The 12403-nt window shown below is 47.6% G+C and overlaps 1 long non-coding RNA gene across 2 annotated transcripts; it reads right to left on the bottom strand.

The window, feature by feature from the left end:
* Window positions 1-2133: 2133 nt before the first annotated feature.
* Window positions 2134-12029, bottom strand: LOC118472989 (uncharacterized). Of its 2 annotated transcripts, none has more exons than XR_004851565.1 (3): window positions 11712-12029; window positions 11373-11482; window positions 2134-2692 (listed from the first exon to the last, which is right to left on the bottom strand). It is a non-coding gene; the product is annotated as an uncharacterized lncRNA (long non-coding RNA). The 2 variants fall into 2 exon arrangements; XR_004851566.1 differs by having other exon boundaries at window positions 11716-11999.
* Between the last annotated feature and the right edge of the window lie 374 nt (window positions 12030-12403).

The raw sequence follows: 12403 nt of genomic DNA, 5'->3' as shown, positions 1-12403 counted from the left end.
TCAGCTTGGCATCCTTAAGTTTTCCGTATATAAAACGCCCGCGATCGATCATGAGTAGATACCACACTAAGGATTGATTTGGTGACAAGGGGATCCCGGGAGGATTGAAGTGGATTGAGGGGGAAATAAACTAATTTCCCCCTCAATCCTCCAATCCTCCCGGGATCTCGGGTCACCAAGGGCTGATTTGGTGGTAAGAGATCCCAAGAGGATCCATGGGGGAGGAATCCCCTTGTTATTCAAAATTGAATTACAATGGGATTTCTTCACCATGGATCTCCTTGGGATCCCTTACCACCAAATCAGCCCTAAGAGAGCGAGAATTCTCCTCTATGTTTAATATTTTTCCTCCTTATCATGAGATGAGATCTACTTTGCACTACTCTTCTTGTCCGCCTTCTTCTTCGGCACAATTGAGGCTCCCTTGTCATTAGTGTCCACACAACACTAATATAGCTCTCTAAGGTCACATAATGGGTTCCTCGATATATAGGATATAGTGGTTAGCGCAAGCATGGATCTTTTGAAGACCCAACATCATTGGCCAGATCAACTTCTTTGCCTAGTAGGTATTGTCGGTCATTTTGTTATCCTCCGGAAGCAAAGAACAAAAGAGATGTAACAGCTCATTGAAGCTAGTGTCAGACCATGCATCTAAAAATCAGCCTTCAACATCAACATCTAGAGATCAAAACTCAACACCATACATTTATTTGGACAGTCCGTACAGATCGGATCTTTTGCCTCCTGCATCATCTCTTTGAAGTTGTCTAGATACCTAGGGCTCCCATAGAGTCGCTACACGCAGTTAATGAAATCCATCCAATGTTGTCTCACCAATATCCTCATCATCGTCACCCTCGTAGTCATCGACCAAGTCTTGAACAAAATCATCCATCATTGATAAAATCATTCTTACCATCCTATGAATTTGGTAAGATTTGTCACATTGATCTTACGTAAAAAAAAAACTTTGTCACGACACTCATGTTGGTGTGTCGGTATTATTTTGTCACGCCACCGAAACCGTCGTCACAAGCATCAACTTAGAAAAAAGGCATAACTCTTTGATACAATGTCCGGATAAGATAACTTTTATGTAAAAAATGAAGATCTCGATGAGATGTATAACTTTATAGTTTTAAGTTTTTTTCTTCAAAGATGTTAAGATGCTCGAAAAAAGTCATATAAAATTTCAATAGCATAATAATAATGTACTTTCACTTGTCACATTAGAAAAACAATATCTTTTCATATGGTATCAAATGAAGATACTTTTTATATCAAACTTATAATTCTCAATGAGATATACAACTTTATGGTCTTGTGTTTTTATAGGTTGTTAAGATAAGATACTCCAGAAAGTAATATAAAACTTCATCAACATCTTAATTAGGCTCGTTAAAAAAGTAGTTGCTTAAATTTAGGTGTCGAATGATTCTTTAAAAATAATAAGTTTGGGTACGCGATTAATATACTCCATAAATTTTATATTATTTTTTTAGCATCTTAACAATCTCAAAAGAAAAAATTCAAAACTAAAAACATGTAGATTACACTGATAGCTACAACGTTGACAAAAAAGTATCTTTTTTATTTGACGCATTTCAAGAAAATGTATAAGCCTTAGATCATAATTAACATGCTACTAAACTTTATATTATTTTCTCGAGCACCTTAACAACCTTAAATATAAAAACTGAAGACTATAAAAATGTGTATATCATCGAGCACTATTATTATGCATCTTCTTTTTACACTATGCTGAAAAAGGTATGGTTTTTTTCCCGAATGGACAAGCCCGGGTACACGATTATTATGCTGCTAAAGTTTTATATTATTTTTTTACCACCTTAACATCCTAAAATTAAAAAGAAATTAAAACTAAAAAACTGTAGATAAGCACTATCTTCATCCGACATTGTATCGAAGAGTTATGATTTTTTTTAAAGGTTGACTCTTGACACGCCACTTCCAGAGTGGCGCGACAAAATGGCACTCCACGCCAACAAAAATGATGTGATAAGATTTTTTTTATTTCATATAGAAAACACAGTTTCATCTGACAAATCTTGCCATATACCAGCGTGATTTTGTCGCGTCCCCCTAGAGGCCTAGACAAAACAAGTCGGATCCGCAATTTTTTAAACGATTTTATTAAAACATAAAATGAAAACTATACTTGTAGGTTCTTCTATAGCTGTTTTCCTACAACCAGACAAAACCTTGGGAAAATTGGGTGTTTGCAATCCATAGTTCCTTGTCACCTTTGGATTGTATATGATCTCTTAGCTGACTTTAAGCTCTAGTAGGCAACTTCTAAGTTCTGATGAATGATCATGCTTCCGTGTGACGGAGACAGCATGCAAAATAACCTGGAGATAATAATGTTGTGCATGAATCGTACCAGTCTACCACAGACAACGTCGATGCCGCACACGCCCTCCATCCGCCAGCATCCCCGTGGCCCTTGCGCCTTGGAACAAAGATGGATCGGCTGGCCCGGGGCGTGGTCCGCCTGGATCGAGTCCACGGAATTGGAACGGACCCGCCTGCTTGCGAGTCCCGGGGCAGCAACAGCATCTAACCGGCTGCTTGCGTTGCGAGTCGACGCCTGGTCAGCAGCCCGTGTCGTGTCAGGCGTGCCACTGATGAGCAGCAATCCTTGACTCATCCGGCGGTACCTGCAGATCTGCAGGGAATAGATAACGATGCAGTAGAACGTACGACAGAAAGAAAAAACAAAAACACACAGCTAGCGAGCGAGCATGCAACTCAAATGCTTTTCTTCTGAAGTGAGTATTCTTTCTTTCATATGGAAAACTGCAACTACCCTAACCAACACATGATCTGTTTAAAAAAGCACAGGTACTTAGTAGTTATTGATGATTTATGGGATACTATAAAATGTGCCTTTCCAGAAAATAACCTCAGAAGCATATTTATTGTAACCACACGGATTGAGAGTGTTGCCAGGATCTGCTGCACTCACCAGGAATGCTTGTACAGAATGAAACCCCTCAATGACCATGACTCAAGAAGGTTACTGTTTAGCAGAACATTTAGCCCCAATCGCGATTGTCCTTCAAAACTCAAGGAGGTTTCAGCTGAAATTTTGAAGAAATGCGGCGGTCTGCCGCTTGCAATAATTACAGTAGCAAGTCTATTAACCAATCTACCAACTAGTGAAAAGGAGGACTGGGAGAAGATAAAAGATTCATTAGACTCTAGTATGGGATGAGACAAATTTTAAGCCTCAGTTACAAGAATTTTCCTCATCAACTCAAGACATGTTTCCTGTATCTAGGTATATATCCAGAGGACTACATAATTGAAAGGGACGATTTGGTTCGACGATGGGTCGCAGAAGGTCTTGTGAGCAATTCTGGTAAGCAATATGCAGAGGATTTGACAAAGAATTACTTCAATGAGCTTTTAAACAGAAGCATGATTCAACCTGAAGAGACTGACTATAATGGAGAGGTATTGTCTTGCCGATTGCATGATATGATGCTCGATTTGATCCTCAGCAAGTGCACAGAGGACAATTTTATCAGTGGTATACAACTATCAGGGCATGAGAAAGCTGCCTAACAGCAAGGTCCGTCGACTATCACTCAACCTGAATGGTGCAGAAGCTGTCTCGATTTCAGCTGTTAACGTAATTGGAAGCCTATCACAAATTCGATCTCTTGCCTTGTTTGGTCACACTAATTGTATGCCTGCGTGTGCACATCTTTTGCTAGAGTTGAAATTTCTTCGAGTTCTTGTCCTCGAACTCCAGAAGTTCAATGGCAAGCATGAGCATGAGAAAGAAGGCATCGACCTGACAGGCATAAGTCGGCTAGTTCTGTTGAGGTATTTGAAGGTAGGCAAGGACCAGTCGTGTTAAATTACCCGCGGAGATCCAAGGGTTATGCATGCCATCTGGAGACGCTGGAAATGTGGTGCGGTTTTTTTGGTAGTCTTCCATCAGATTTTTTTTCATCTACCAGCTCTATTGCATCTCACTGTCCCATCATATCAGTATGAGTTTCCTGATGGAATTGGTAACGCAAAATCCCTGTGCACTCTGAAGTACTTTGACTTGATGGAGAACTCATTGGAGAACATTCATGGCCTAGGAGAGCTCACGAACCCGAGGAATCTGAAGATATGTTGTTTTCCGAATTCCTTACTGGGCACTGTGTTCATCTCTTGCAAAACTTGGTGGCTACAACCTGAGATGTTTATCCGTAGTGCGATATCCTGAAATCTGTGCTGACATTCTGAGTTCATTGGCACCTCCTCCACGCCGTCTGGAGGCACTTGATCCAGCATGGTATTTCACCAGGATTCCGAGGTGGCTCGCTGAGCTCCATAACCTCTCCTACTTGGAACTTTCTGTAACCGAGGTGATGGAGGAGGATATTGGTATCCTCGGGAAGCTGCCCTCACTCATGCACCTCCGTTTTCAGATCCAACAAGCCCCTAAAGAAAAGATCATCATACATGGCGGCATGCGACTTCTGTTCCCAATCTTTGCTAATTTTCAGTTCAAGTGCAACGGAGAATGTCCCTGCAGCTCTTGATTTTTGAGGTAGGAGCCATGCCCAACTTGCGACGACTTGAGATAGAAACCAGCGTAGCATTGCTTAACTATGAGGGTTGCAAGCATGTCAGAATGGAGCATTGCTTAACTATGAGGGTTGATTTTAGTATTGCTGCAAATGGGACTTATTCTGCTAAGGCTGCATATGATGGGTTGTTCATCGGGGCTGTGCATTTCGGTCACTATGAAAGAGTTTGGAAAACTTGGGCCCCCTCTAAATGCCACTTCTTCCTCTGGTTATCGGTGCTAAATAAATGCTGGACAGCAGATAGGTTGGCAAAGAGAGGACTTGATCATCCGGAGAAGTGTCCGCTTTGTGACCAAGAGTCTGAATCTTTGGATCATATTTTGGTTTCTTGTGTTTTTGCGAGAGAATTCTGGTTCCGGCTGATGTGCATTGTCAGACTACAAAATCTGGCTCCTACACCTAGTACGGTGTCTTTTACGGGTTGGTGGGAGATGATAGACAATGGCTCTGGAGATATGATTATGAAGGGTGTCAACTTCCTTATTGCCTTGGGAGCCTGGATTATTTGGAATCATCGGAACCGAATTGTCTTTGATGGAATCTCCCCTAGTGTTTCTGCAGCTCTTTGTCAGGCAAGGGAGGAACAACAGTTGTGGGAAATAGTAGGAGCTAAGGGTCTCTCCTTTCTTGCCGCAACCATCAGGGGCACCTAGCTGCCTGGTTTATCGCTGATGGGCTGGTTTTGTTTTCAGGATCTGTTTGCTCTTGTTTTTGTTTTTTTTCTCTTCTTTTTTCTTTGGTTTTTTTTCCTCCGGGGAGGTCTTTTGTACTATGGTCTATTTTGGACCCTCTTTTCCTTCTACTTAATATAATGATGCGCAGTTCTCCTGCGCTTTCGAGAAAAAAAAAAAAACTGCTCAGAATCTGAAATAATATGCAGAGTGCACCCTCAGAAACATCACTCGAGCTCACCCAAACCGTCCTACCATCACAATAATCTAAACAGACTGAGGGCCAACGATGGCATAACATTAGCTGGGTAACTGGTGCAATTAAAAGCCAGTCCTATATTGTATTATCTTCTAGAACACTGCCATCTTTCGTTTGCTATTGTACGCTAATAATAGCTCTTAGTCCATTTATTTTGAATTATCCTTCCTGCATCCAGTACTCCAGTACATCTATGCTAAAATAGCATTTCCTTCTACTTTCCTACTGATGATTTAACAATGAGTTGAAGTGAAGTTAAATGTCACGGTTCTCCACCCAAAAAGGAGGAAATCACTTCAAACTAAGCCAAGAGATGCAAGTTACAACTCAGTCCATAAGCACGATAGCTGTAGATATATAAGTACTAGTAGCTTTCTGCAGTTCTGTAAATGATACAATGAAATGCTAAAAAAGATAAAGAAAACGATTTAGTAGTAAGTACCAAGAAAATGTTTAAACGTAGTCTCCATGGGGAACGACATCTCTGTCCGGCTCCATGGGGAACCTTCCTGGGGATTCCATTGAAGAGAAGCTGGACCGCCTGCTCGCCCAAGTCTCCACGCTCAACACGCACATGGCGCTGCACGATCAGCGGCTCGCGCGTATGGAGCAGCTCGTCCTGCCGGGGACCGATACCGCGGCAGGCCTTCACGGCACCCAGCAAAGCGCGGGCGGCGAACACACCGACAAAGGGGGCGCCGCCAAGAACGATGCGGACCCTCTACAGGAGTCTGATGGCTCCCCTCTGCCGCTCGACCGTCGTCTCCACGATCGACGTCGCGCCACTGGTGCGCCCTCTGACGACAACGACGACAGCGCCACCGACGACTCCCTCAACACCGATTGGCGGGAGGACCGCCGCATCTCCAAGGGACGGCGGGGCGCTGGACGTGAGGACCTCCGTCAGGAGGACAAGCGCAGTGGGGATTTCCGCCAGGAGGACAGGCGCGGTGGGCGAGATCCCGCTGGTGGCGCCTTCCAACGGCGCCGCAACTGGCGACCAGAGGGCCGCGACCGGCGTCGGCGGGACGATTTCTATGACCGTGATCGCTACGAGGATCACAATCGACGGCCTAAACTGCAGTTTCCATCGTTCGACGGTGAATCCGATCCTCTACCATGGCTCAATAAGTGTGAAACCTATTTTCGGGGGATGAGCACACTCGACGACGACAGAGTGTGGGTGGCGTCCCTGCACTTGGACGGTGCAGCACTGGATTGGTACTTCGGCTTCGAGCTCGACTACGGTATGGTGCCGTGGCGCCGCTTTGCCAAGTACATCAACATGCGGTTCGGGCCTCCGCTGCGACACAATAGCTTGGCGGAGCTGAAGGACTTGTATCGCACCGGCACCGTGGAGGACTACCAACGACAATTCTCCCAGCTCCTGTGTCGTGCGCACGACGTCACGCCTCACCAGCAGGTTGAGCTCTTTACTGCAGGCCTAGGGGAACCCTTGCGAACGGAGGTCGAGCTGAAGCGACCACCGAACCTCCAAACAGCCATGAGCTTGGCCCGGGCTCACGAGCGTCGGCTTACCCACGCCGCACTACCAGCCGGTCGATCGTCCTCAAAGGCCCTCCCTCCGGCGACCACGTCCAAACTTGGGGGTGCACCACGACCTCGCATGAAGCGACTCTCGTCGGAGGAGTTGGCGGCCAAGCGCGCCAATGGTGAGTGCTATCACTGCACCGAGAAATATACGACAGACCACAAGTGTGCAGGCAAGGGCATTTTCCTCATCGAGATGGACGACGACGCCGGCGCGGAGTCCGTACAGGAAGAGCTGGGGATCTCCCTGCACGCCCTAACAGGGATCGACGTGGGCAACACGATGAAACTCCCAGTCGTCATCAACGGAGTCTCCCTGGTCGCCTTGGTGGACTCGGGATCGACTCATACCTTCATCCAAGAGGGACTGGTGGCCAAGCTGGGGCTCATGGTGGAACGCCGGACCGGCCTCTCCGTCAAGGTGGCGAACAGCGATCGTGTCCCCAGCACGGGCATATGCCGCCAGGTGGGGCTATCTCCATCGACAAGGACACCTTCGACATCTCCTGCTACACACTCGCGATGGATGGCTTCGACGTCGTACTCGGGGTACAATGGCTGCGTACCCTGGGGCCGATCTTGTGGAACTTCGCCGACCTCACCATGGCGTTCTGGCACAAGGAACGTGTTGTCCGCTGGTCCGGGATCGGTGGCCCTCAGCCGCAGCTCGCTGCGCTGGCCGTCACGAGGGATCTCCTGACGACCCTACTCGACTCCTTCACCGACATCTTTGACGAACCGCGCGGCCTCCCACCCCCTCGACGCCATGACCATCGCATCACACTTCTTCCTGGAACAACACCAGTTGCGGTAAAACCATACCGTTACTCGCAGCTGTTGAAGGATGAGATCGAGAAACAATGCGAGGCTATGCTGCAGCAAGGCATCATCCGGGAATGCTCATCGGCGTACTCCTCCCCGGTTCTCCTGGTCCGGAAAGCGGATGGGTCGTGGCGATTCTGCATCGACTACCGTGAGCTCAACAGCAAAACAGTAAAGGACTCCTTTCCCATCCCAGTAGTAGACGAACTGTTGGATGAACTCCGTGACGTGAGGTTCTTCACCAAGCTTGACCTCCGCAACGGATATCATCAAGTTCGCATGAGTCCGGGCGACATCAACAAAACAGCATTCCGCACACACCGCGGAAAATTTGAGTTCCTCGTCATGCCCTTTGGGTTGACAAACGCACCCTCCACCTTTCAGTCCTTGATGAATGACGTCCTCAAAGCCTATATTCGGAAGTTTGTCCTGGTATTTTTTGATGACATACTGATTTTCAGCAAGACATGGGCAGAACATTTGCAGCATGTGAAACAGGTCTTCCAAATCCTACGCGACAACAAGTTGTTCCTGAAGCGCTCCAAGTGTTTCTTCGGGGAAGAAACGGTGTCCTATTAGGACACATCATTTCCAAGGCTGGCGTCGCCATGGATCCAGCAAAGATCGAGGCGATGGAGGCATGGCCTCGACCGCAGTCTCTCTGGGCGCTGCGGGGCTTCCTTGGCCTCACCGGCTACTACCGCAAATTCATCGCCGGCTATGGTGAGGTGGCTGCCCCGCTAACAACCCTCTTGAAGAAAGAGGCCTTTCGCTGGTCGGACGCTGCGGATGCAGCCTTCCTGCAACTTAAACACTCCTTGATGACAGCACCACTCCTCCAAATGCCGGACTTCTCCAAGCGCTTCATGGTGGACTGCGATGCCTCAGGGGCAGGGTTCGGCGCTGTGCTCCATCAAGGTGATGGTGCAATTGCCTTCTTCAGCCGTGCAGTTGCGCCACATCACCAGAAGTTGCCCGCTTATGAGCGGGAATTGATCGGTTTGGTCAAGGCCGTCCGCAACTGGCGCCCATATCTCTGGGGACGTGCATTTACAGTCCGGACAGATCATTACAGTTTGAAGTTCATCTTGGACCAGCGGCTCTCCACCATTCCCCAACACACATGGGTCAGTAAATTATTTGGCTATGATTTGACTGTTGAATATCATCCGGGCAAATTGAATGGTGCTGCAGACGCTTTATCTCGGCGGGAGGAACCAATGGGCACTGTGCACAGCATATCACTCCCAATATTCTCACTGTTTGACAACTTGCGAGATGAGGCGGCCACTAATTCCCAAGTGCAGGCTATCCGTGCTCAGCTGGCAGTAGGAACAGCCAAAGAGGAATGGACTGAAGTAGATGGGTTGCTGCTATTTAAAGGCAAGATCTTCGTACCAGATGCATCATCTATGTGGCCACTCCTCTTGGCCGATGCCCATGATGGGGCGCATGAAGGTGTAGAGAAGACGGTGCACCGTTGGCGGGCTACATTTTATAATGCTCATGCCCTCCAACGAATCAGAGAATATGTGAAGGGCTGCTCAGTATGTCAACGCAACAAGTCAGTCCACTTGCACCCTGTCGGGCTGCTGCAACCATTACCAATTCCAACAGGCATTTGGAGTGATATCTCCATGGATTTTGTGGAAGGTTTTTCCAAGGTGGGCGGTAAATCAGTAATTCTCACAGTGGTGGACCGATTTTCCAAAATGGCGCATTTCATTCCATTAGGCCACCCATACACAGCAGCCTCAGTCGCCAAGGCCTTCTTTGATGGCATTGACCGGCTTCATGGTTTTCCTTGTTCCATTGTCAGTGATCGGGACACGGTTTTCACTAGTGCTTTTTGGACCGAGTTGTTTCGCTTAGCAGGGGTCAAGCTACACATGAGTTCTGCCTTTCACCCTCAATCTGATGCCAGGCGGAAGTGGTCAATCGGATCATTATCATGTATCTTCGCTGCCTAGCAGGCGACCGTCCAAGAACTTGGTTACAGTGGTTACCATGGGCAGAATTTTGTTACAACACTTCGTACCACACCGCCCTCAAATGTTCCCCCTTTCGGGTAGTTTATGGCCGAGAGCCGCCAGCATTATTAGCTTACCATCCAGGTGTCGCAAAGGTGGCAGCGGTAGATCAGCAGCTCCAGGAAAGGGATGAATTTCTGACTGAAATCAAGGCAAGGCTGGTACAAGCACAAATTGTGATGAAGACATATCAGGATCAGTCACGACGAGAGGTCGAATTCCAAGAAGGAGACTGGGTATGGCTCCGTTTACAACAGCGGACAGCAGTGGGTGTCACCGCGGCTGCTCCGTCGAAATTGGGTCCTCGCTTCTTTGGGCCATACCAGGTAACAAGTCGCATTGGGAAAGTCTCTTATAAGTTGCAACTACCAGCACGTGCCCGGATCCACAAAATCTTCCATGTATCCTTGTTAAAAAAGTTTGAAGGCACAGCACCAACAGCCATAGTTCCATTACCCAAAATTCTGCATGGCAGAGTCATTCCGACACCAGACAAGGTCCTCAAGGCTCGGCTGAATAGAGGAGTTTGGGAACTATTAGTCCAGTGGGTGGGTCGACCAGCATCAGATGCCTCTTGGGAACAATTGGAAGACTTCACACAGAAGTATCCTCTTTTTAAGCTCGCGGACGAGCTGTTTCTTGTGGAGGGGAGAAATGTTACTGATGCATTTGTAGGCTGCCAGTACCAGAGGCAAAGGCGCCAGGATCCAGCAAAAGGAGCAGCAGAAGCAAGCAAGGAAAGTGATCAAAAAAGTGGCTAGCAATCGGGTTAGTAGGCAAGCTTTTATTGTAGGGAGATATGCATTAGTTTATTTCCAGAATAAAAGATATGCATTAGTTTACTTCCAGATTCAGTTATTTAGTTCCTTTTAAAGAGGTCGCCTCATACTATAAAGGCAGACCCGTAGTTTGTATTAAGCATCATCGAGGAATAAAGTCTCCCTATAGTGGGCGGGACTATCTCGGTCAACGTGGCTCGGCCAGCTGCCAGCCGCGGTGACGACGTCCGCCTGCCTAGCCACTGTTCCTACCCCCTGAGATCTGTCCCTGGTTCTAGTCTCCTTCTCCTCTCTCCCCTGCGGTCACCCAAGAGACCAGCAAGAGGAGGTCGCATCAGGTACAATATAGTTTTGGACCTTCTAGGAATCGCAAAGGATTTATTTAACGACTAAATAAGAACTGCTAAAATTATCATGGTTGAGGTAGCATCTTTGTTGTGGTTGCAGTGTCACACACGTTGATTGGCAGGTTACAATGGCAATGCCTCACCAAAAAAATGAAGCTCAGATGACAGTGAGAGTGCTGCATGCAATTCATAGCTAGCGATTGAAATTTCGCTCACTCCTCAAATCTTGCTTGAGGAATTCTAAATGGAACACTCATGCGCATGCAGTATGTCTGTATGTGATTGTGTATTTACCTTATATTATAGTGTGGTGACAGACTGAAAGTAACACCCACTTCTAGTTCTGAGATCAAGCTTCGTTTGACCCTATTGACTTGTTGATTAGTGGTTACTGCTCCATGAATCTGTGAGGAGTGTGAATAATAAATGAGATGTTTGTTTTGGTTAGAGAAATTGAGATGCCGTTTTCTGTTTAAGCAGCCAGCGTATTAAAAAAAGGAAACACAGGTTTGATGGGTGGACAGCACAAACACTTGGTGTGCGCAGCACAGTGTATAAAATATATGCATCAGTCGGTAGCGCCGTGGCAAGTGGCAACTGGCAACGAACAATAGGGCAAGGAGGCGGGCTTACTCACAGCAGGAGTCCTCACTGCTCAACTGAACTAGAGTGGCCGACGCAGGCAACCAGCGCGACGGCGCCGACCGATGCTTTGCCAGCTGCCGTGGCAGCAGCACGTACACGTGCGTCGTGGCCCGTGGGCCACCTTGTGCGGCTCCCAGCAGCCGAACACGCACGCCGCGGCCGCACCCCGTGAGTGGCGCTGGCGCCCATTTGCGCTCCCACTTTGGCGAGGCGGCGGCCGGGAGTCCGACCTGATCCGCGCTCGCGTCGCTCCAGTGCCGCCGGGCGCCGGCTCGTCGACGGCGCAGGCACTGACGAAACTATGTTGGGCCCATACTGGGCTGTGCACAATTTCTCACCGCACTTCCGTTAGCAGGACCGCAGCCACAGCCCACCGGCCTGCGGCCAGGCCGCCAGGGTCACTGCGTCAGCTCCGCTCGGGGCCACGGCCCATAGAGAAATCGTGCTTCCACTACTCAGTTCTAGTAGTAGCTGATTGATCGGGCCATTGTTGGATAGTTTGGTAGCATTATTTTCTGGTTTTCCGAGAAAATTTGGGTTTTTAGACTTTAAAGGCTAGTTTGAAAACCTCGTTTTTTTCAAGTGATTTTCATTTTTCCAGGAGAAATTAGTTCATTTTCCTTTAGAAAAATTGAAATCCCTTAAAAAATCAACGACGACCACCAAGTCGACGACGATCA

Source organism: Zea mays, chromosome 7 (genome assembly GCF_902167145.1).
Source record: "Zea mays cultivar B73 chromosome 7, Zm-B73-REFERENCE-NAM-5.0, whole genome shotgun sequence".
Taxonomy (NCBI): Eukaryota; Viridiplantae; Streptophyta; class Magnoliopsida; order Poales; family Poaceae; genus Zea; species Zea mays.
The sequence above is the reverse complement of the archived record's forward strand: the minus strand, read 5'-3'. Positions and strand labels throughout refer to the sequence as shown.